The following is a 23119-nucleotide window of genomic DNA, read 5'->3' on the forward strand; positions in this document are numbered from 1 at the left end:
GGCTTGATTCTATTGATACTTCCCAAGCCTGGAAGAGTCAACAGTATCCACAGCCTCGGTCCTTACAGGTCATAGCTGTGTCTGCCTGAGACAGCTGCCCTCCATGCAGCCTGATTCACTTTCTGATGCATATGGATGTACATGGGACAACGCTGAGGGGAACAACTCTTAGGCCCATAATTATCCCCTAGGAATAAGAAACTGTATATTGCTGGAGAGGGCAGGGACAGTCCTGTGAGACTCCTGGTCCCTGGATAACAGGTCACAACCTTGCCCTTGTGAAAGCTAGGCTGACACATAATAGAGCAGCGGTTCTTAACCTGTGGGTCACAACCCCTTTGGGGGTCAAACACCCTTTCACAGGGGTCGCCTAAGACATCCTGCATATCAGATATTTATTTTTTTCCTCATTTTTTATTTTTTTATTTTTATTTTTTTAAATAAATCTTTATTGTTCAGATTATTACAGGTGTTCCTCTTTTTTTCCCCCTAGCACCCCTCCACCTGATTCCCCACCCCACCCCATGCCCTTACCCCCCGCCACTGTCTTCATCCATAGGTGTAAGTTTTTTGTCCAGTCTCTTCCCGCACCCCTCATACCCCCTCCCCCCTGAGAATTGTCAGTCCACTCCCTTTCTATGTCCCTGATTCTATTATATTCACCAGTTCATTCTGTTCTTCAGATTTTTTTATTCACTTGATTTTTAGATTCACTTGTTGGTAGGTATGTATTTGATGTCATTTTGTTGTTCATAATTTTTATCTTTACCTTTTTCTTCTTCTTCTTCTTCTTCTTAAAGAACACCCTTCAGCATTTCATGTAATCCTGGTTTGGTGGTGATGAACTCCTTTAGCTTTTTCTTGTCTGTGAAGCTCTTTATCTGACCTTCAAATCTGAATGATAGCTTTGCTGGGTAGAGTAATCTTGGTTGTAGGTTCTTGCTGTTCATCACTTTGAATATTTCTTGCCACTCCCTTCTGGCCTGCATAGTTTCTGCCGAGAAATCAGCCGACAGTCGTATGGGTGCTCCCTTGTAGGTAACTAACCGTTTTTCTCTTGCTGCTTTCAAGATTCTCTCTTTGTCTTTTGCCCTTGGCATTTTAATTATGATGTGTCTTGGTGTGGTCCTCTTTGGATTCCTCTTGTATGGGGTTCTGTGTGCTTCCTGAACTTGTAAGTCTATTTCTTTCACCAGGTAGGGGAAGTTTTCTGTCATTATTTCTTCTAATATGTTTTCAATATTTTGCTCTTTCTCTTCTTCTGGCACCCCAAAAGTTCAGATGTTGGTATGCTTAAAGTTGTCCCAGAGGCTCCTTACACTATCTTCATATTTTTGGATTTTTTCTTTTTCTGGTTGGGTATTTTTTGTTTCCTCATATTTCAGATCTTTGGTTTGATTCTTGGGGTACTTTGATCTACAGTTGAGTTTCTGTATATTTTTTATTTCAGACAGTGTATGCTTAATTTCTGACTGGTCCTTTTCCATTTTTTTTGGCATTCTCATTAAGGTCCTTGAAGGTCTCACTAAGCTCCTCGGAGGTCTCATCAAGTTTCTCGGCGGTTTTTAGAAGATTCTTGAGTAACCTTATAAATGTGGTTCTGAACTCTATGTCGTCCATTAGTTTGCTTTCCTCCATTTCTCTCATTCGTGACATGTTTCTTTGTCTCTGCATTTTGCTGCTTCCTTGTGTTGATGGAGTGGCTTTGTGTGGTAGGTGACCTATAGGGGCCAGTAGCTCAGCCTCCCCAATCACCTGAGGTGGACACCTTTGGTACACCCCTTTGTGGGCTGAGTGCAAAGTCTTGGTGTAGGTAAGCCTTGATTGCTATTGGTACACTGGGAGGAATTGACCTCCACGCCAACTGGCTGTGAGGACCCGCTGTGTCTATAATGGAAGAACTGCTGCGCTGGAGACACGCTTATGGTGCAGGACTTGTTTCAGTGGGGCTTTGGTGCTCACTGAGTCTGCCTCTTGAATGTATCACTTATGGATGTGAGGAGTTGAAATCTGGTGTCTCACACTGACCACTAGGTACACTGGCTTCTGGATCTCCAATGGGGTGCAGGTCAGCTACTGTCTGGGGCCACCCAGCAGGCGCTACAGCAAGAACTACAGTTTTCTCCTCTTTGCTTGGGGTTTGGAGGTTTTGGAGCTGTCTGACCGGGCTGCAAGTTTGCTAGGTTAAGCTGCGATAGGGCAGGCCATTCATATGCTAAAGCCACTGCTTGGAGCTTGGGTGGGTTCCTAGATTGTGCAGGGCGGGGTCTTTGGGCATCACTAGGCTAGGGCGTGGCAAACAGCGATGGCTGCCAGTAAGCCGGCTCTGCGGCTCTGCGTCTCCCACTGTGTCCCCGCGTCCTGCGCCCCAGCACAATAAACAGTTGTTCCTGCGCGCAGCCCTGCAAGCAAGCCTCCCTCACTTTCCAACCCCATGGCAGACAGTCCAGCTTCTCCCCGTAGGAGTTTGGGTCCCCCGCGTCTCCCCAGAAATGAGTTCGGAGTAATCGGGAGCTTATCTCCCTTCAGGTTGAAAACAGCAGCGCTCCCAGTCACCCGTCCGATTCGCGCGTCTCTGTACCTCAGCTTTTCAGTGCTTGTGCACCCCTCAATGCTGTTTGCTCTTTCCTTCTAGTTGTAGAACTTCCACTCAGCCAGCTTTCCCGTGGTTCTGGGTGATAGACGTTTTGTCTTTTAGTTGTAGTTTTGAAATTGTTGTGCGAGGCAGCAGTTTAGGTGTTTACCTACGCCGCCATCTTGGATCTTGCATATCAGATATTTACATTACGATTCATAACAGTAGCAAAATTACAGTTATGAAGTAGCAACGAAAATAATTTTATGGTTGCGGATCACCACAACATGAGGAACTGTATTAAAGGGTCGTGGCATTAGGAAGGTTGAGAACCACTGTAATAGAGGGAGCTACCTAGGGATGCTCAGAGCATCACTCCCAACTTTCTGTATCCTGGTAATATAGTGGGAGTGCACGGCCATCCGGGAGCACTGTGACCAGCCGGAGGAAGTAGCCCCAGTGCTCTCTCCAATGGGGATGAGGAGAACTGTGGAGAAACCACATTTAGCACATGTTCATGCACAGAATGAGTGGAAACCACAGGATCACCATTGGTGTAAATGTCAGCATATTTTACCGTGATCTCCAATGGAAGTGCAGACCAGGGCAATTGAAATGATAACGAGACTTAGAGGCAGGGTAGTGACTGAGGTTAATGTAAAAGAACATGGATGCTGGAATGCTTGCAGTCCTGTGTCCTTCCCAATCACCACAGTGTGTGAACTGAGGCAGCCAGAGATTTAAACAATGTCACACTCAGAAGTGGTTCTGAGTTTACTGCCAGTGAACACTGACCAAACTCCTTTTTTTTTTGAAGTTCACTCCTTTGAATCTTGCCCGTGATGGCTTAGGGAAGCTCAGGGACAAAGTGCACATGGATGAAGAGAAAGCAGTCCATGCTGACTGACTCCTGCGGTTATTTCCTACCAATGCCCATTCCTCTCCTTCACCCCTGAAAAGTCCCCCAGATTGATTGGCACCATGTGGTGTCCTTCATAGGGCCCACCAAGTATATCAGGTTCCCCTCCTGACCCCCTGAATTTGGCTGCAGCCCCGTGATGTGCTTTGACCAATGAAATGTGTTGGGAGTGAAGTCTGTCACTACTAACACAAGAGTCTGGAATCAGAGACTGGCATTCTCTCTGTTCATTGCTACGAACACCTAGCAGGTACCTACATGGTAACTGCACCTTTATCCTGGTCCCTGGAGAACCAGGGAGGGCATGTGGCATGAATAAGAAAGACACCTTCTTTACTATAAGCCACTAAAGCTTTGGGGCTATTTGTTACTATTACATCTAGCCTGTCCTAATGGGTGTGCATTAACAATTCTGCTCTCCAGCAGGCAGCAGAGCCTAACATTAGAAGTCAGAGCTCTGTTATTAGAAACACATGGGTTTGCCTTCCAGTCCTGCCTTTATTTAACTCTACAATCAGGCAATTTACATTAAGCCTATGAGCCTCAATTTCCTCTTCATAAAATCTCAGGTTGCAGAAAGACTAAATGACATAATAATGCATGTAAAGCACTGAATTCAAGGCCTGGCACCTGTAGAAAACATTCGGTAGCTATTAGCTCCATAGCTTCACAATATGTATTGACTACCAACATTCTAACAATGTATGCAATGTCAACTTTTTGTTCTATGTAGCATTTCCAATTTTGTTTTTAAACAAATAAAATTGGATTATATATATTCTCTAATAGCCTGATTTGTCTCTTAATAATGTGATATTTTTTATTTTATTTCATTTTTAAAATATATTTATTGATTTTTTTTACAGAGAGGAAGGGAGAGGGATAGAGAGTTAGAAACATAGATGAAAGAGGAAACATCAATCAGCTGACTCCTGCACACCCCCTACTGGGGATGTGCCCCCAACCAAGGTACATGCCCTTGATGGGAACTGAACCTGGGACCCTTCAGTCTGCAGGCTGATGCTTTATCCACTGAGCCAAACCGGTTAGGGCAGTAGTCGGCAAACTCATTAGTCAACAGAGCCAAATATCAACAGTACAACGATTGAAATTTCTTTTGAGAGCCACATTTTTTAAACTTAAACTTCTTCTAATGCCACTTCTTCAAAATAGACTCACCCAGGCTGTGGTATTTTGTGGAAGAGCCACACTCAAGGGGCCAAAGAGCCGCATGTGGCTCGCGAGCTGCAGTTTGCCGACCACAGGGTTAGGGCAATAATGTGATATTTTTATATTAAAAATTAAAAAAAATCTGACAGCTGGGATAGCTCAGATGTTTGAGCATCTTCCCATGCACGGAAAAATTTCTGATTCAATTCTTCATGAGGCACAAGCCTGGTGTTCCGGCTGGATTCCCAGTGGGAGGATGAGGGGTCAACAGGAGGCAGCTGATCCATGTTTCTCTCTTTCCTGCCCCATCCTCTCTCTCAAAAATCAAATAAAGGAATCATTAAAAGGATACTTGTCACCTCAAGGATCATTCTGAGATTCGTGGAATATGAAATAATATCGCCAAACAAAAAATCAGATGGAGACAACAAACACCAGAAACTACCACCAGCCACAGGATCCTAATGTCATTTCCCAGCACCACACTGGCTCCCAAACGCCAATATTCTCAATGGTCAGTGTGTGACTGGGATCCTATTTACACCTGGGAGGCCTGAAAAGGTATACTACGCAAAGGGCTATGTCCCTAATGATAGCTGGGTTTAGCCAATGAAAGCCCAGGAGAGGCATATTATCCAGGTGTATGTGGGTGAGGGTGGGACTTCCTGCGTCTACCTGAAGATCATGTTGATCTCTTTGGTCTGTTCACAGAGACTGAGGCTTCCCATTGCCAGATCCAGGTTTCCAGTAGGACAAGGCATCAGAGGCAGTATCTCTCCAGTGGTGTGTCTGAGGTTTCCTGAGCCCCAACACACCAGAATTGAGGTCTTTGTGACTCCTGGACTCCTCTCTGCTTACAGAGTTCGACGCAGCCTCATGGGATTTAACCCTCCAGCCTTGGGTGCGGGCACCTCTGGGGTCCTGCAGTCCAGGTTGCAGTGCCCGGAACAGTGAGTAGCTCATGTGTGACAAAAGGTGTGATGTGGGAAACCCAGGACTTGTTTTCTGTCTAAAGGCTACAAAGAAGATGAGGCAGTGTTTTGCACGAAAAGTTTTTACTTTCATTCTCAGGAAACTGGGGACATGGATGGTCCTGAACAAAAGAGGGTCCTTGTGTGAGGTAGTTTTTCCCAAAGCAGCTCAGAAGAAGAACAGACCAGAAGAGAGATGATAGCAGTTAGGGACAGGAGGCAGAAGTCCTGTAAAAGGTAAGATAACTGGCAAGAGTGTGCACTGAGGACTGAGCCTTTAGGTAATGCGGTCATTTCCAGGACATGTGGCCCCATTGGCTGGGAAATGGTACTGAGCAGTCTGAGCCCATGGATCCTGGGGGTGGTGGCCAGGGTCTTAACGGATCGTTCTCTTAACACAGATTCCTGCAAATGCAGAGTGGTTTAAGGGTGCTGTTTTGTGGAACTGATATCAGGGCCTCACACTCATGACTTCTGAGATAGTGGTATCCTGGGATTGTCCTGCCTCTCCTCTAGCTCTTGTACCTGGGGACCTTGATGAGACACCAAGCCCAGAATTCTAAGTACATGTTTGGGTTGTATGAAGTGATCCCTATTTTTGGCCAACAGTGGAACTGGAAATGAAAGGTCCTTCCAGGCATAGGTTCCTATATGTGCAAAGGCTTAGAGTGAAGACTGAGCTCATTCAAGAACCAACTGGTGTCCTTTTTTAAAAAAAAAAATATCTTTTTATTGCTTCCAGAGAGGAAGGGAGAAGGAGAGAGATAGAAAAATCAATGATCAGAAAGAATCATTGATAGGCTGACTCCTACACCCCCTTCCCCTCACTGGGGATGGAGGCCACAACCCTGGCATGTGCCTCTGACCGGAATCAAACCTGGGACCCTTTAGTTCACAGACCGGTGTGCTATCCACTGAGCCATACCAGCTGGGGCTTATGTCCTTTTTTTAAAAATAGAAACTGGTAACAATGGGACAGGAGTCAGATCTAGAGGAGCTTTGTGATACCTTTGGAGTCTGTTCTGCAGGTGAAGGAAACAATGGAAGATTTGGAGCAATAGGGGCAGGTGATCTGACCCAGTTCTCATTAGACTCCCTATGGCTGAAGCATAACAAACCATATGGGTGTGATGGAAGTGGTAGAAAAACCAGGATGGAAGCTGCTGTGATAGTTTTGGTGAGTGTGATGGTAAGTGGCCCATGATGGTGACTGTGGAGTTGAAATAAGCAGTTGCATTCTGAATCGGTGTTTTAGGTGTGGCCAACTGGATTTTCTAATTTTGAGTTTGAGAGAGAGGTAAGAGCCAGGGATGACTTGAAGGTTTGTATTTGGCAGCTGGAGGTATGGAAGCACCATCAACTGAGATGCAGATATTCATAGTAGAAATGTAATGTTCATTGGGGATACCAAACTTTTATCTTTTATCTGTTATGGTGTGTGATATTTCAGAGAGCAGTTCATGAGCATCTGGAACTCTGAGGGTTGAAAATTTCTTTGAAAGGTAGTTGGGAGTGTAGTGACCAGGGTAGAGTTGTAGATCATCTTTTTTAAAAAACTTTTTTTCTCTTCCATTGGAGACCAAAGAGCAATTAAAACAAGATGAGACTGCAGCTGTTGCATATTTACTTGTGAATCACACACCAGGATTGTGTTGAGAGCCTTGGTGTGGCCAGTAGTCTGATTGATTTACATACAGGCATGAGTTTTCATATGTGAGACACACTGGACCTGGGATAGAGGGCCATAGGCCATGGGACTTGAGTGCTGAAGGCTGTGACTGGTGAAAGGGTCATCAAGTGCAGCAACGGAAGAGCTGGGCTCCGGGTATCCCTGATTTGATGTGCTTCTCAGTAGGTGAGGTTGAAGAAAAAAACAATCAGGGAGGGAGGCCATCATAGAAGGACTCAAGGCTTCCTCAATGAATGTGGACTATGAGAGTTGGTATAGAAGTTAATTCTGTTTGAATTTTTTCCAGACATTCACAAAACCACACAAGCTGAGTATGAGTAGGAAGTCAGGGAGATGATTATGGGGGCTGGGACTGTGGGAGTGTAGGTTTGAGAGAGTTATGTTAGAAAGAGTGATGTGTACTTGGAGAGGGCATGTGAATTCATGGCTGCAGGGGCCCTGACATTGACATAAGAGGGAATGAAGTCGGAATTCATTTCTGATGATATCTGGATAATGTGATATGGTGAATTTCAGATTAATTCCTGAAAAGAGGATCTATTATGGTGGTACATTCTTGGTCCAGAGATTCATTTCTGATGATATCTGGATAATGTGATATGGTGAATTTCAGATTAATTCCTGAAAAGAGGATCTATTATGGTGGTACATTCTTGGTCCAGAGATTAGGTGAAATATGTGTGCACACCTGCCTTTTGTTGTGAAAGGCAGTTACAGTGATCAATAGGAAAGAGATAGCATACATCAGTGTCATCTCTGTTGGCTTTGGGAAGGGTGAAGGGTAAGAGAGAAATACATTACTGAAGTGGTGAATTGGAGTATTGGAAATGAAGATGATTAAGAAAAACTGTCCAAGTCATGACATATTTGTGTTACCTTTGGCATTATGCCTCTGGGAATGAAGCTGTGTGAGAGAAGTGTGGTGCAAAGACTTATGTGCAGCAGGCAGTGTAAAGTGATGGCCTCAGCACCCTAGGATTGGTGTCGAAAGGGTGAAGTGTGATGCCAAAAATTTCAGGGTCTTGAAATGAGAATCTAGGGAATCACAATCCTGGTGTGTGATTCACAAGTTAATATGCAACAGCTGCAGTCTCATCTTGTTTTAATTGCTCTTTATTGCCTGACAAGAACAGTGTCAATCACTCACACTCTCATTATGGACAACATCTCTCTGTACCCTATGTTCATGACACCCACTGTATTGAAAAGGCACAGTGTTGCCTACATGTGAGTTCTAGAACACAGGTATGATCTACTGTTGCTCATTGCCCTTATTATTGTGGGAAGACATAGCATCAGTAGGAATATAAGGAGTGAGTGTCTTTGATGAAACAAAGGCCTGATCTCTGTAGTCAGAAGATGAGGGAGCAGATAGATATGGAAGTTGGGGTGTATGATCAATGTAAAATCCTAGGAGAGAAGTTGATAAAGGACTAAACTGTCCCCATTATGGCAGGATATGAACTTTGAGGACATGGCCATTTCCTTCTCTCTGGAGGAGTGGGGGATCCTTGTTGAGGCTCAGAGACTTCTGTACTGCGAAGTGATGCTGGAAGTATTTGCACTTGTATAATCTGTAGGTTAGACCTTCACATCTCTCCTAACAGTCTGAGGTGATGCCCTCTCTTCCTTTATTATCCACCTGTAGCTTTCTCTCTTTTACAGCCAGACCATGAGCTCTGCAAATTTTCCTCACTGTCATGTCAAATGTGCTATGGATGCTAGTGCTGAGCTGTGTGAAGAGCCCTGACGAATAGACTCCACAAACTGCTTTAATACTATTTTCCTCAAACTATACATGTTGTTCCTGGGAGTCAGGAGTCTTACATACAGCTTAATAGGTCCCACCTGCTGTTCTCTCCCTGGGAGGGTGACTATATCCAGATCCATGGCTTCCATTTTTGCACCCTTCCTCTGGATAAAGGTCCTCGGGGAGTACCTGTGACAGGTTACGGTCTTTACTTACATGAACCATGGGCTGTTCTTGTAAGACCCTCCTTCAATTGGTGTTTGTATTATTACATTCCCTGAATACTATTGCAAGTGGAATTGCTCTGGACCAGGGCTGGTTGGTCACCCTGTCATCTTTCATTAATACTTGGAATATTTATGTTTTATGTATTTGTAGAGAAGTTGGTGCAGGGAGAACTCCGGTTTATTTCACAGGGTGAACATGCAGGATGGTCTCAGAGGAGGCCTGGCCGAGCAGAGTGGAAACTATCATAATGTATGACACAAGGGCTGTGTTTAAATTATACCAGGAACCAGCTCAATTTTATCAGTGTTCAGATGCAGGTGCCACTGCCTACACCTCATTTTTACCTTTAATTTGACCTACATTACACTTTCTGATATGTTATTTCACCTAGGACTTTGTAGCATTTGGCTATGTTCACCCTTGTGGCATTTTTACATCACCTGTTCCTCTGCACTGCTGCCTCTGCAGTATTCTTTAACATTGACCTGCACATGTGTTATGAGGTGCACATACATGCTTAAGTAGTCCTAGAACAACAGCTACTCATTTACGGATTTTTTCTTTGAATAAGACATAAGCAAAGTTCTGCAGAGCTGCTATGTCACCTGCAGACAAGCCCTACTGAACACTGTTGGCCTAAGGAAGGGCACAAAGTCTTACTTCTGTGCCTTGTGGTACTTGCCATATTTTTGTCATATTCCTGCTGTGGTCTTCCTTCTTTTCTGATCTTCAGAGACCCAGAACTTCACAGAAGCCTCTCAGTAATCCTTCCTGCACATGTCTTCTTTTCAGAAAATTGCCTAGAGCCACGGTGTCATGGTCAACACACTTTTGTAATGAAACTACCCCCTGTCACCATAGTCAGCATTAATTTCCTCATCTTTTTTCTGTTTTCTGGTTGTTGGCATAAGAAGGATGACGATGAGGCCTGCTCTGATCAGAGTGTATCTGTAGAGAGAGAGTCACAGGTCAGGTTTCCTAGGATAGCTTCATCAACCCAGAAGAACCATTCGTATAAGCGGTGTTTCTCAGTGTTAAAAGATATTTTGCACCTGACTGAGTTACAAGCAGCATACTTTGAGCACAAAGGCTTCTTCAGTGATGCATGTGTGAGAGGCATCTGTTTCAGTGCAAATCCTCACCAGCAACAGAAGAATGCTGGTGGAGAGATGTCCTTCAAAGAAGCTATGGACAAGGCCTCATTTGTGACGAGGTGCAGCTTCTACTTATCAGAGGTGCCTTCAAACACTAGGGAGGTTGGGGAAGCCATCCAAGCTCCCTCAGAGCTTCTCCAGCACCAGGCTACTCATAGCACTGAGGAGCCACACTGTGGCAGTGAGATTGCTGTGGAATTTCTCAGTGGAAAAAGTCATCACCAGTGGGGTGAATGTGAAAATGCTGCCAGCCACCAGAAAGTTGTTGAATCTCAGGGTGTCTGTTCTGGAGAACTGATTTATGACTGTAACAAATGTAGGAAAATTTTTAGACGAATCTTTAGCCTCATTTGACATAAGAGAGTTCACACTGGAGAAAAGCTGCATGAGTGTAGAGAATGTGGGATGTCCTTTCGTCAAAGGAGTCACCTCACTGCACACCTCAGAGTTCACACTGGAGAGAAGCCATAAGAGTGTACAGATTTTGGGAAGTACTTCAGTCAGAGCTCTACCCTCATTCAATATCAGAGAATTCACATTGAAGAAAAGCCTTATGAATGTATGAATTGTGGCAAGTCTTTCAGGTATAAGTCTAACCTCACTCACCACCACAGAGTTCACACTGGAGAAAAGCCATATGAGTGCACTGATTGTGGCAAGACCTTCAGTGAAAGTTGTACCCTCACAGAACATCAGAGAGTTCACACTGGGCAAAAACCTTATGAGTGTAGTGAATATGGGAAGTCTTTTGGGTTCAGTAGTCAGCTCCTTTCCTTCAAGAGAGTTCACATGGGGAAAAGCCTTATGAGTGTACAGAGTTTGGGAAATTGTGTAGACAAAAATATAACCTTCTAAGACATCTGAGATTTACACTGGAGAAAATCCTTAAATGTGTAGGGAATGTTTCATTTTTCTTACTCAGAATAACAACAGTGAGACAGACTCTGTGATACACATTTGCCTTAATATAATCCCTTTTTACGAGTTCATACACTCTGCCAAATTCCTCATAAGTTTTAGGTACAAGTGAGGCTTTAAGGAGCTGCTTGCACTTGTGTGTTTGCCCAGGCCTACTACCCGATTGATGTCACTGTGAGGGTTTGTGGCTGAAGTGATTTCACCTCTACCACCTGACTTACCTGAACAGTGTGAATCATTCTAAAACCCTGCATACTCTCTTGTGCTTGAGAAAATTCTAAATACTCTGAACTCTTGGCGGGTTCTTCATTTCTTTCTCTCTGACTACAGTATTGGCGTGACCCAGGGTTTGTCTAGAACACCCATCCTCAGCAAATAAATGGTACCACTTTCAGGGAGTTTGTGGCTCTCACATTATGCTGGAAGATTGGCTTAGGTTCTGTTTCACCTGTCTGAAAACCACTGGCTCTGGGTTATGATATTTTGGTAAGGAAGCTTTTTTTCTGTTGTACCTTTAATAGCGTTGGTTCTATTCACTTCTTGCGATGATTTGAAAGCACTGTTGTGATCTGTCAGCATGTAGATGTGAACAGATATTGTGGGGACATCAAACCTTCAGTCCATCGGAAGGGAGAGCATGATGGCAGAAAAATCACTCTTTGTCCAAAACCAGCTTATTTTGCATTGTTGCCAAAGGCCTTGAAAGAAAGACTGCATGACTTTGTGGTTTTAATTTACATCCTGGCACCTTGATTACTGGTGAGGTCAATGCTCACCCAGAAGAGGAGTCCTTTTCTTTCCTTCTGTGAACACTATGAATTATGTTCTCCATTCATAGTATGCATTACATAATTCTGAGCAATGTTTAGGGGAATTCCTCCCCACATACTGCAAAGGAGCCGTGTGCTATGAAGTAGAAATGTCATAGTCTTGTGACATTTTTTGTAAGACTCTGAGGTTAACCTACTATTGAGACAGAAACACTGTATTCATAGTGATAGAAGAGACTGCAGTAAATTAAATGGAAAGTGCCTCTTCTGAACGTAAATGCAGAAATGTTCCTAGGTCTGTGGCTTGTGTGACCTTTGTGTACAGACATTCTCAGTCCTCCAAAACTTTTTCCTGTAGCTGAAGTCATTGGCAGAGAAAATAATTTAATGGTTGTGTGGATTCCCATGGTCTCTATACAGTGTTCACCACAAGGTCATTTCTCAATATGTAGGAACTGAAGCCTATGGGAAGGATAATACTGTAATCAGTCCCAGGATGTGTCTTTTGTAACCAGTCAGAATTCCTGTTGTTTCTGATGGCATTAATCTTCACTGCTTGTCAATATTTGCTGCCACTGAGGCAATGCTTTCCTCCCAGGAAATGAGAACTGACATGCAAGAATGTGCACTTTTCTAATGTGTACTATTGTTGAGCCTTGACACAGAGATAAAGCTGTGAAACCATCACATATCTAATAATCTTATCTGTCACTCATAAACAAGGTGTGGCAAAAGTAGACTTATAGTTGTGAGTACATAAATTACAGAATTTGTTCTTTTTAAATATATTTTTAAAATACTTTTATTTATTTTTTTAGGAAGAGAGGAAGGCAGGAGGAGGGAGAGAGATAAACGTCCATCAACTCCCTCCTGCACACACTCTACTAAGGAACCAGGCAGGACTGTGCACTGACCTGGAATTGAACCAGGACATTTCAATGCACTAGATGACACCCACCCAAGTAAGGCACACTTGTGGGAGCAGATTGCCGCAACCTTCGCGGCAGAGTTCACGATCTGATGGAGTGCCAATGCACAAATGAGGATACTAAACAAGAACTATGAATTTAGAAGGCATTGAGGGACAGGTGTAGCCTCTTTCTTGAAGAGACACATCGACTTCTGGCCTGGTCTGCTATTTATTTACTTGAATACACATTTGCCCTTTAGCAATGCATACAGGCATATCGAAGGTAAAGTTTGGAAAACAGTAAGAGGATTATCAGGTTATGGAATTGCCTTGAGCCACCACTATCTCAACATGAACAATCAGTGCTTAGCGTCAGCCCTGTTAACACTCTAGATGCTTCAGCCATCTGTGTTCCTTGGTGCACTCTCATGACAGCATGGCAAGTAGTGGCTGACAGTATGGCAAGTAGTGGCTTCCCGCATATCTCCCTTTTGGTTTTCTTTAAAAAATTATTTTTTATTTTATTTTATTGTTTAAAGTATTACAAATAGTAGTACATATGTCTCCTTTTTTTCCCCATTGACCTTCCCCCGGCCTCCCCTGCCCCCCGGCACATGCCCTCACCCCACCCCCCAGGGTCTTGAGTCCATTGGTTATGCTTATATGCATGCATACAAGTCCTTTGGTTGATCTCACCTCTCCCCTCCCACCCATCCACAGCCTTCCCACTGTAAGCTGACAGTGTGTTCAATGCTTCTGTGCCTCTGTATCTATCTTTTTGTTCATCCTATCTAATAAAAGAATAATATGCAAATTGACCATCACTCCAACACACAAGATGGCTACCCCCATGTGCTCAAAGATGGCTGCCCCCATGTGGACACAAGATGGCCGCCAGAAGATGGCCAGGAGGGAAGGGCAGTTGGGAGGGACCAGGCCTGCAAGGGAGGGCAGTTGGGGGCCATCAAGGCTGCAGGGGAGGGCAGTTAGGGGCAATCAGGCTGGCAGGGGAGCAGTTAGGCATCAATCAGGCTGGCAGGGGAGTGGATAGGGGGTGATCAGGCTGGCAGGCAGAAGTGGTTAGGGGCAATCAGGAAGGCAGGCAGGCGAGCAGTTGGGAGCCAGCAGTCCTGGATTGTGAGAGGGATGTCTGACTGCCCATTTAAGCCCAATCCTACCGGGATCGGGCCTAAACGGGCAGTCGGACATCCCTTGAGGGGTCCCAGATTGGAGAGGGTGCAGGCTGGGCTGAGGGACACACCCCCAGTGCACGAATTTCATGCACCGGGCCTCTAGTTAGGTTATAATGTTCTTTATTATCCATAAATGAGTGAGATCATGTGGTATTTTTCTTTCACTGACTGGCTTATTTCACTTAGCATAATGCTCTCCAGTTCCATCTATGCTGCTGCAAATGGTAAGAATTCCTTCTTTTTTTATAGCAGCATAGTATTCCATTGTGTAGATGTACCATAGTTTTCTAATCCACTCATCTGCTGATGGGCATTTAGGCTGTTTCCAAATCTTAGCTATTGTAAATTGTGCTGCTATGAATATAGAGGGGCATATATCCTTTCCGATTGGTATTTCTAGCTTCTTGCAATATATTCCTAGAAGTGGTATTACTGGGTCAAATGGCAGTTCCATTTTAAAATTTTTGTGGAAATGCCATACTGTTTTCCACAATGGCTGCACCAGTCTGCATTCCTACCAGCAGGGAAGGAGGGTTCCTTTTTCTCCACATCCTCTCCAGCACTTTTCATTTGTTGATTTGTTGATGATAGCCAATCTGACAGGAGTGAGGAGGTACCTCATTGTCATTTTGATTTGCATCTCTCAGATGATTAGTGACTTTGAGCATGTTTTCATGTGTCTCTTGGCTTTCTGAGAGTCCTCTTTCAAAAAGTGTCTATTTAGGTCCTTTGCCCATTTTTTGATTGGATTGTTTATCTTCCTTTTGTTAAGTTGTATGAGTTCCCTGTAAATGTTGGAGATTAAACCCTTATCGGAGATAACATTGGCAAATATGTTCTCCCATGCAGTGGGCTTTCTTGTTGTTTTGTTGATGGTTTCTTTTGCTGTACAGAAGCTTTTTATTTTGAGGTAGTCCCATCTGTTTATTTCTGTGATAAGGTGCAGAGTTAATTCGAGTCCAAGTATTTGTGCTGCTTGTGATCTGGTGTCCTGGGTTCGCAGCTGTTCCCTGGCTGTTGTGGTTGTGGAGTCCCAGGATGTATAGGCTTCTGATAACAGCCACTCTCCCCTGTGGTAAAGAACTGGATTTCTGAGGATTGGAGTCAGGACTTGGATTTTCTGCAAACTCTTCTTAATAAATCTTGAAAAGTGTATGCCATCTATAGGGCTTGAGTCCTTTTAAGACACTTTATTCCACATGTGCATGCTAGAAATATATAAGAATGAGACAAGACAATAGTGGTTATGCTAAGAGGCAGATGTAAGGAGATCCAGTGAAAAGGATTGAGTTCTTTCATGTCCTTTTAAAATTGTTGTCAGGCATCTAAGGAATTAGTCCATAAGTGTGCTTGGGGCTTCTGCTATTTGGGGCCAGAGTAGTCATCTGTCTGCAGCCACAGATACAGGATGAGGCTTCAGGTGTAAGGTCCTCATTAGTTTGGTCACCTTCTTCCGCAGCTCTATATTGGAGTTTGATGTTCCTTGCAGGAATCCACCCAGGCTTGAAGGAGTTTTCTGGAAATACATAAGCATATTCTCGACCAAAGCTTAATAAAGGGTTGGGACCTTTCCATAAGCCAGACTCGGGATCCTTCCATTTGATCAAGCCTTTTTTATTTTGGGTTATTATGACACCAGTATAATTTTATTGGTGTCTTGCCATCAGCATTACAAGTGAAAAAATTTAGATAATTAAGGTTTGCTGTAGTCTACCTACAGGAGATTTTTCCAGCATCACTATTCCCCCTTTTTGTTTTTCAAGTTGGGATTTGAGCTGCTGATGTTGGCGTTCTATAATTGCCTGTTCTTGGAAATTGTATGGTATTCCCGTAATGTGTTGAATTTTCCATTCTGTACAAAAAATGCTGGAAATGACAGCTTGTATATGTATGCAGGCCCATTATCAGTTTTAATAATTTTTGGAATTCGCATGATGGCAAAAGCAGCTAGGCAATGATTAATGACCTGTTTCACCATTTCTCCTGTAGATACAGTGGGCCATAGGACCTTTGAAAAGGTATCTACAGAGACATGCAATGCCCCAAGGTGATGAAAAGGAGTATAATGTGTTACATCCACTTGCCAGATATGGTCCCTTATCAATTATTGAGGGTTAATTCCTGTATTAGGCCCTTGAGACAGATGTAACAAGTAGGACATTCCTTGATAATCTGTTTTGCCTGCTGTCGAGTGATTGAGAATTGTTTAGACAACATTTTGGCAGGCTGATGTAAAAGCTGATGAAATTCTGTGCCCTGTTTTAATAAAGCAATCAATTGATTGGCATATCCATTTCCTTTTGTTAAAGGACCAGGCAGGGTGGTATGAGCACTAACATGAGTAATATAAAAGGAATATTGTCTTTATTGTACAATTTGCTGTACCTGTTTAAATAGTATAAATAAACTTTGGTCACTGAGCTATTTTAATCGAGCAGTCTCAATTCTGTTTACCAGGCCAGCAGCATAGGTAGAATCAGAAATAATATTAAGAAGCTCTTGGAAATTCTGCAGTGCAGCCTTAATAGCTTCTAATTCAATTCTTGGCACAGAAGTATGACTAGTCTGGATGACTCGTTTTGAATCTATTGCACAATAAGCAGTTTTACCATTAGATGAACCATCAGTAAAAACAGTTAATGCTTGAGGAATCGGTTCCTGTCTAGTATTATTTGATACTAGAGGCCCGGTGCACGAAATTCGTGCACGGGTAGGGTCCATAGGCCTGGCCGATGATCAGGGCTGATTGGGGCCTTGTGGCTGCCGGCCAGGGCCTTCCTTCCCCAGCTTCCAGTTGCCAGCTGCCAGCTGTTGGCCAGGGACAGGGCCTCCCTTCCTCAGCTGCCAGCTGCCAGCTGGGGCCTCCCTTCCCTGGCTGCCAGCCGGGCCCTCCCTTCCTCAGCTGCTGGCTGCCAGCCAGGGCCTTTCTTCATTCCGCACCACCCCCTGGTGGTCAGCGCATGTCATAGTGAGCAATCGAACTCCCGGTCTCCTGGTCGAACTCCCAAGGGGACACTTTGCATAGTACCTTTTATATATATAGATAGTGTCACAATTATGCCCCAATTAATTGATTATCTGTCTAGACTTAGTGGGACAAACACAGGTGACCAGGAGTCAGCAATAACGGCCTATCCCCTGGAACACATGACAAACAAGACAAAATTAGTATGCAATCACACGGGGTTTATTTACCTATTCCTAGGCTCCAGCAAAGGCCACCCGGCGATGCACACTGAAGGACAGACGACGAAAACAGAGACAGGCAGGCAGCCGCAGTTGGTTCAGGCTCACACAGCAGAGTAATCGGGCTTGTCACTCAGAGCGACATGGAGTCCTCCTCTTATCGGGCAGGAGACCTCAACTGAAGACAGTCTCAGGGTTATATAGACCATGGTAAACAACTTGTGTCTTTATCAGTGTGGGCCAGATGGTGTGCCTTATGCTGGGAGCAGGGCGTTTACACTTTAAGGGCTCAGAGCTTTTACATCAAGATAGTGGGGTGTTCATTAATTTTGGAAGTTACAGAGTATTGGGGGTTTCCATACAGCAAACATTTCATACAATAATTATTTCATACATTAGAGGGGTTACATTATTATAACAGATAGTAATGGGGTGTAATATAAAAATTGTAGTAACTGTTTTTATAGTAGGTGACAACTAAGTTTCTTTGAATATCCACTTATTTTAATTTGCCAATTTAAATTAGTCTGAAATAAGGTTTATTTTCTAACTTCATTTGTCCTTGGGTGTGGACAATAAATGACACTAATTGGATTTCTGCTATCAGTCTTTTTTTAGTATATTGACATAAGCTTTGTTTAGGGAGGCAAAATGCAAATTATTTACTCTTAAGTGTCCTTGGTTTAGGGAAGATAGCATTTACTAGATGGTCCCAAACTGCTTGGCATTTATATTTTTTAGATGGTTGCAAACTGCTGTTACATGCTGTATTTGCCATCTCACTGCTTGAGTGAGGCGAGCCACAGAATTAGAAAATTATTTGGTAGGTCTTTGCATACACTTAATAAAAGCTCTCTTAGGATTCCCTAAGTATATTGAATAAATTTTTAGATAAGGTCTTAATTAATTAATGTCCTCTAATAATTTCTAAAAGTCATTTAAGGTCTGAAGGCAATTCTTTCGTATTTCTATCTTTTGAGGCCTAATACATTGATTTTCAATTATGATTCTGATACGGAATTTTTGGACTGGAACCCAGATTCTTTGTCCGCTGGAGTCGAAGAATGAATCCATGGACAGAGGGTAATTTAGCAAAGGTGGAGATTTATTGAAGAACAAGTACAGACTCCCACATGGGGAGGGGGAATGGTTCCCATCAACTTCTTGTTTCCATGGTTTATAAAGGCTGTAGTTCCTGTGTCCTGATATCTCCTCTGATTGGTCAATATTCCCTTTAGAATTGGTTACTATAGTGACTCCCAAGGCCCTCCTGCCTCATTGTGCTCCTATTCCTTCTGGGCTTTCTTCCGTCTTTACTTTGTAAATATAGACCTTTCTTGGCTACTTCCAGTTCCCTTGTCTTATGGAAATACACCTGTTGCTGCTCCCTTGTCTTATGGAAATGTATTTGTACCTGGCTTCCTTGTGTTATGGAAATGTACCTTCTCCCTGTCTGTAGCCCTGTGTTTTTTTCATGGACCCCAATTCTAAAAATTCCCTAAACCTGCCAATGTTCCCCTAAAATTCCTGTTTCAGTCCCCCCTCTGATTAGGAAACTCCAACTGCCCTTGGGTTTAGGCAGTCCCACATCTTTCTGGCTGCTTCCTGCTGGCAAAGGGATCATAGTTTGGGGCAGCAGTCAGGGTGCCATCAGAAGTGGGTGGTCTAAGGGGCCACAGAAGATGGATGTAGCAGCCTCCATTTGCTGTTCCATGTGGAGGACCAGGAGTAGCTTTAGGGCATTTAAATGGGAGGATATGAAACATACCAAAGGTTAAACAGGCAGTGGTTAAAGATGAGTAATAAAAACACAATGTAAACCAAGGTCTGGGAAAGGGAGTTAGCTAATATATCTTTAGTTGGTTCCCAGACTTCAGGGAAAGAGGCTAGAAACATTTTTTAAATTTTTTTATTGATTAAGGTATTACATATGTGTCCTCATCCCCCCCATTAACCCCCCAGTCCCCTCCCCACTCATGCCCTCACCCCCCCCCCCCTGATGTCCGTGTCCACTGGTTAGGCTTATATGCATGCACAAAAGTACTTTGGTTGATCTCTCCCCCTTAGCCCCACCCTCCCCTACCTTCCCTCTGAGGTTTGACAGTGTTGTTACAGAAAACCGAAGAAGAACAAAGCAATACTTAGAGAGATGGAGTTACTTTTCTTACACACAGGTCCAGAGGAAAATGTCTCTCAAATTCTGGGCCCCAACATGCAGGAATTTTCCCTATTTATATGTTTTTACCTTCTTTGTTTCCCAAATATGGGGTGTTTCCAGCCCCTTTTGCAAGTTCTTAAAGAGCCCGTATGTACTGGGGCCTTGAGACCTCAACCAGAGGCCTGGCCTGGCGCCAGCACTGATAACCTTGTCTGGGGGAGGTTTAATGGCCTCTCTGAAGTGGGAGTAGTCTTAGCAAGCAAGAATTTACAGAAGCCAAATAGCAGGGTTAAACTTTCAAACAGCAGTTTTTATATAAGATGGATGCTTCATTCCCCACTGGTTTTATGTGCATGAGTCAAATCATTGACTCATCAAGTCATTGCAGTTATATTTACCCCTGAGGACTATAATCTTAATTTTCTGCCTAATAAAGTTAGTGGGCCTGCTTATAAGATAAGGGCCTGGAATGAGGGTCAGGAGTAATCTTTAGAGAGTCTGAAGAGTCCTGGACTCTCAATTTTCCCTGGGCTGTCTTAAGCCGGGTGTGATGAAGGCACGTTGGGATTCCGTTGACCTTGACTGCCGTGGAGGTGGTCCTTTCCAGGTAGGAGTCAGTCCTTGGGTGGCAATTTCTTTACCCAAACAGAGTCACCAGGGTGGAAGGGATGAACCAGACCAGAAGTTGGTACAGGCAAAGAGTCTCAGATGTGCTTCTGGATTGCTTCCTGGGTAGACTGTAAAGCCTGTAAGAACTTGAATAAAGACTGGTTTATGGATTTTAGCTTTTCTAGATTGGGTAGGTCAGGATCTGGAAGAGTCACTAGAATCTGTAGAGGCCCCACTGGTTTTAGAGCAGCCTCCCGGGCAGCTTCATCTATGGCCCGGTTCCCTATTGCTTCTGTGGAGAACCCTTACCTTGTTGTAAATGTGTACCTGCTATCAGTAAAAATTGTTACTGATTTTTCTTTTGTCTACCAGAAAGCCTGAAACTGGGTGACTCAAGTGTTTGACATCCAGTGCTCTAGTGTGTTCTGGAGTAAAACCTCGACCTCATGTGGGGCAGTTAGGATTATTTACTGCACTAGGGTTAACTTATTTGCTTTTTCAATAAGCATAGCTGTGGCTGCTATCACCCAGAGGCAAGCAGGTCACTCAAATGCAAAGGGGTCAAGTGTTTTGGACAAATAGGCTACCAGCCTTTTCTAGGGGCTGAGACTTTGGTGAGTACCTCTTTGCCTATGCCCCTTGTCTCACATACATAGAGGTGGAAAGACTTAGTTACATCCTGTAGCGCTAGTTGGCCCATCATCCCTGCTCTTAGGTATAACTGCCTAATATATTACCTCAAGGATCCTGGCTCTGAATTCTTTTAGGGAAAATGGACGTTGAATTTCTTCTGTAGCTGCTTTGTGCTGAGTAGGGACGGAGTTTTCTCTCAGAGCCAAGAGATCCTTGCTGTCTGTCACAGGGACGATGAGGCCTGGGCCGAGAAGGAAGTGGGCTTGTGATTTGGCAGAGACAAATTGTAACAAATGGTCCAGTGGAAGGGAAAGAAAACATTTCAGTTTTAATGACCTCTATTGAAATAGAATTTTTCTCCTCAAAATTACCTCTATGTTTATCTAAAGAGCCAGATAAAGACTAATTTACCTATTGTATTTAATTTGGCCTAATTGTTTGCATAAACACAACAAGAATGGTAACTGACTACCTTTGCCGGAATTTCATGATTGAATCTTAGTAGGGCCAGGAAGTCAAGCCATCCAGCTGCTGTCAGGCCTTCCTGTAGTATCTGCTGAGTTAGGTGAATCCTTCACCTGCAGTGACTCCATCTGGGCCCACGCCCTAGGTTTTAAGGCCCATCTCAGTAGCCCTCCTACTTGTCACGGCCTAGAGTGAAACCCTTACTTATACAAAATTAGAGAGAAATTTTTATTAGCTAAGTGGGCTGATTCCCTCCCACTGTGATAGAGAGCAAATATCTCTGAGAAAAATAACTCAGCAGCACTGCTTAAGACATTTGTAGACCATTACAGGTTCAGCCTTTAATAAATAAAACATTTTAGCCAGATGAATCAACAGAAATGCAGAATAAATCAAAGTAGCTTTTGCTTTACACAGACCAGTTAATGAGCAGATAATTATGCCAAGACAGACAAACATCTATACTCACACTCTCTCAGTAGACTAGCCCAAACTGGAGCTGAGCAGATAAACGAAACAATGCCCAACTCCCCAGATGGGCATGGGGGCACTCCCGGCACCCATGCCCCAGAACAGAATTCTCAACCAACGTCTTGGTGAGAACCTACCGGAGGAGTTAAGACTGCGTCCAGTTCCCCTTCTTGGTAGCAAATTGGCTAGTCCCACACAAACAAACAGCAGAGTGAACTCATAATTCCTTAATCGAATCTGAATTCATTCACCTCCAGAGTCCCACATTTATATACTAGCTAGTCTGAGTTTTTGACTTCTACCAGATATTTACCCAGAGTTTAAACAGTCACCTGATTCCTGACTCCTGATTAATTTGCCTGAGGAAGCCGTATGGCTTCCGGGGAGGTGATCAAGCTCCCCCTTCCACTCACTTGGAGTGGGCTGAACTGACGGGGCCCCTACCTTACAGATTCTGTCGACAGGTCCAGAAGTGTCCGTCCACTCTCTCCAGATGCTGGCCGGGTCCTGGGCTGAGGTCCGGGAGCACCCAGAGTAACCCTGGTTCAATTCTTCTAAATCAGCAGAGTGGCACCTCCCAGAGGCCTATCCGGCTCCCTGGGCCCCAAACCCGGCCCATTCACCGGAGGCCAAAAAGGCCAAGCACAGTTGTTCCCAGACAGGGAACCAATAATGTTACAGAAAACCGGAGAAGAACAAAGCAATACTTAGAGAAATGGAGTTACTTTTCTTACACACAGGTCCAGAGGAAAATGTCTCTCAAATTCTGGGCCCCAACATGCAGGAATTTTCCCTATTTATATGTTTTTACCTTCTTTGTCTCCCAAATATGGGGTGTTTCCAACCCCTTTTGCAAGTTCTTAAAGAGCCCGTATGTACTGGGGCCTTGAGACCTCAACCAGAGGCCTGGCCTGGCGCCAGCACTGATAACCTTGTCTGGGGGAGGTTTAATGGCCTCTCTGAAGTGGGAGTAGTCTTAGCAAGCAAGAATTTACAGAAGCCAAATAGCAGGGTTAAACTTTCAAACAGCAGTTTTTATATAAGATGGATGCTTCAGTCTGATCGATGCTTCTCTGTCTCTGCATCTGTCCCTGTTCATCAGTTTATGTTGTTCATTATATTCCATAAATGAGTGAGATCATGTGATATTTATCTTTCTCTGACTGGTTTATTTCACTTACCATAATGCTCTCCAGTTCCAACCATGCTGTTGCAAATGGTAAGAATTCCTACTTTTTTTAACACAGCATAGTATTCCATTGTGTAGATGTACCATAGTTTTCTAATCCACTCATCTGTTGATGGCACTGGGCTGTTTCCAAATCTTAGCTATTGTAAATTGTGCTGCT

This window comes from Plecotus auritus (genome assembly GCF_963455305.1).
Source record: "Plecotus auritus genome assembly, chromosome: 9".
Taxonomy (NCBI): Eukaryota; Metazoa; Chordata; class Mammalia; order Chiroptera; family Vespertilionidae; genus Plecotus; species Plecotus auritus.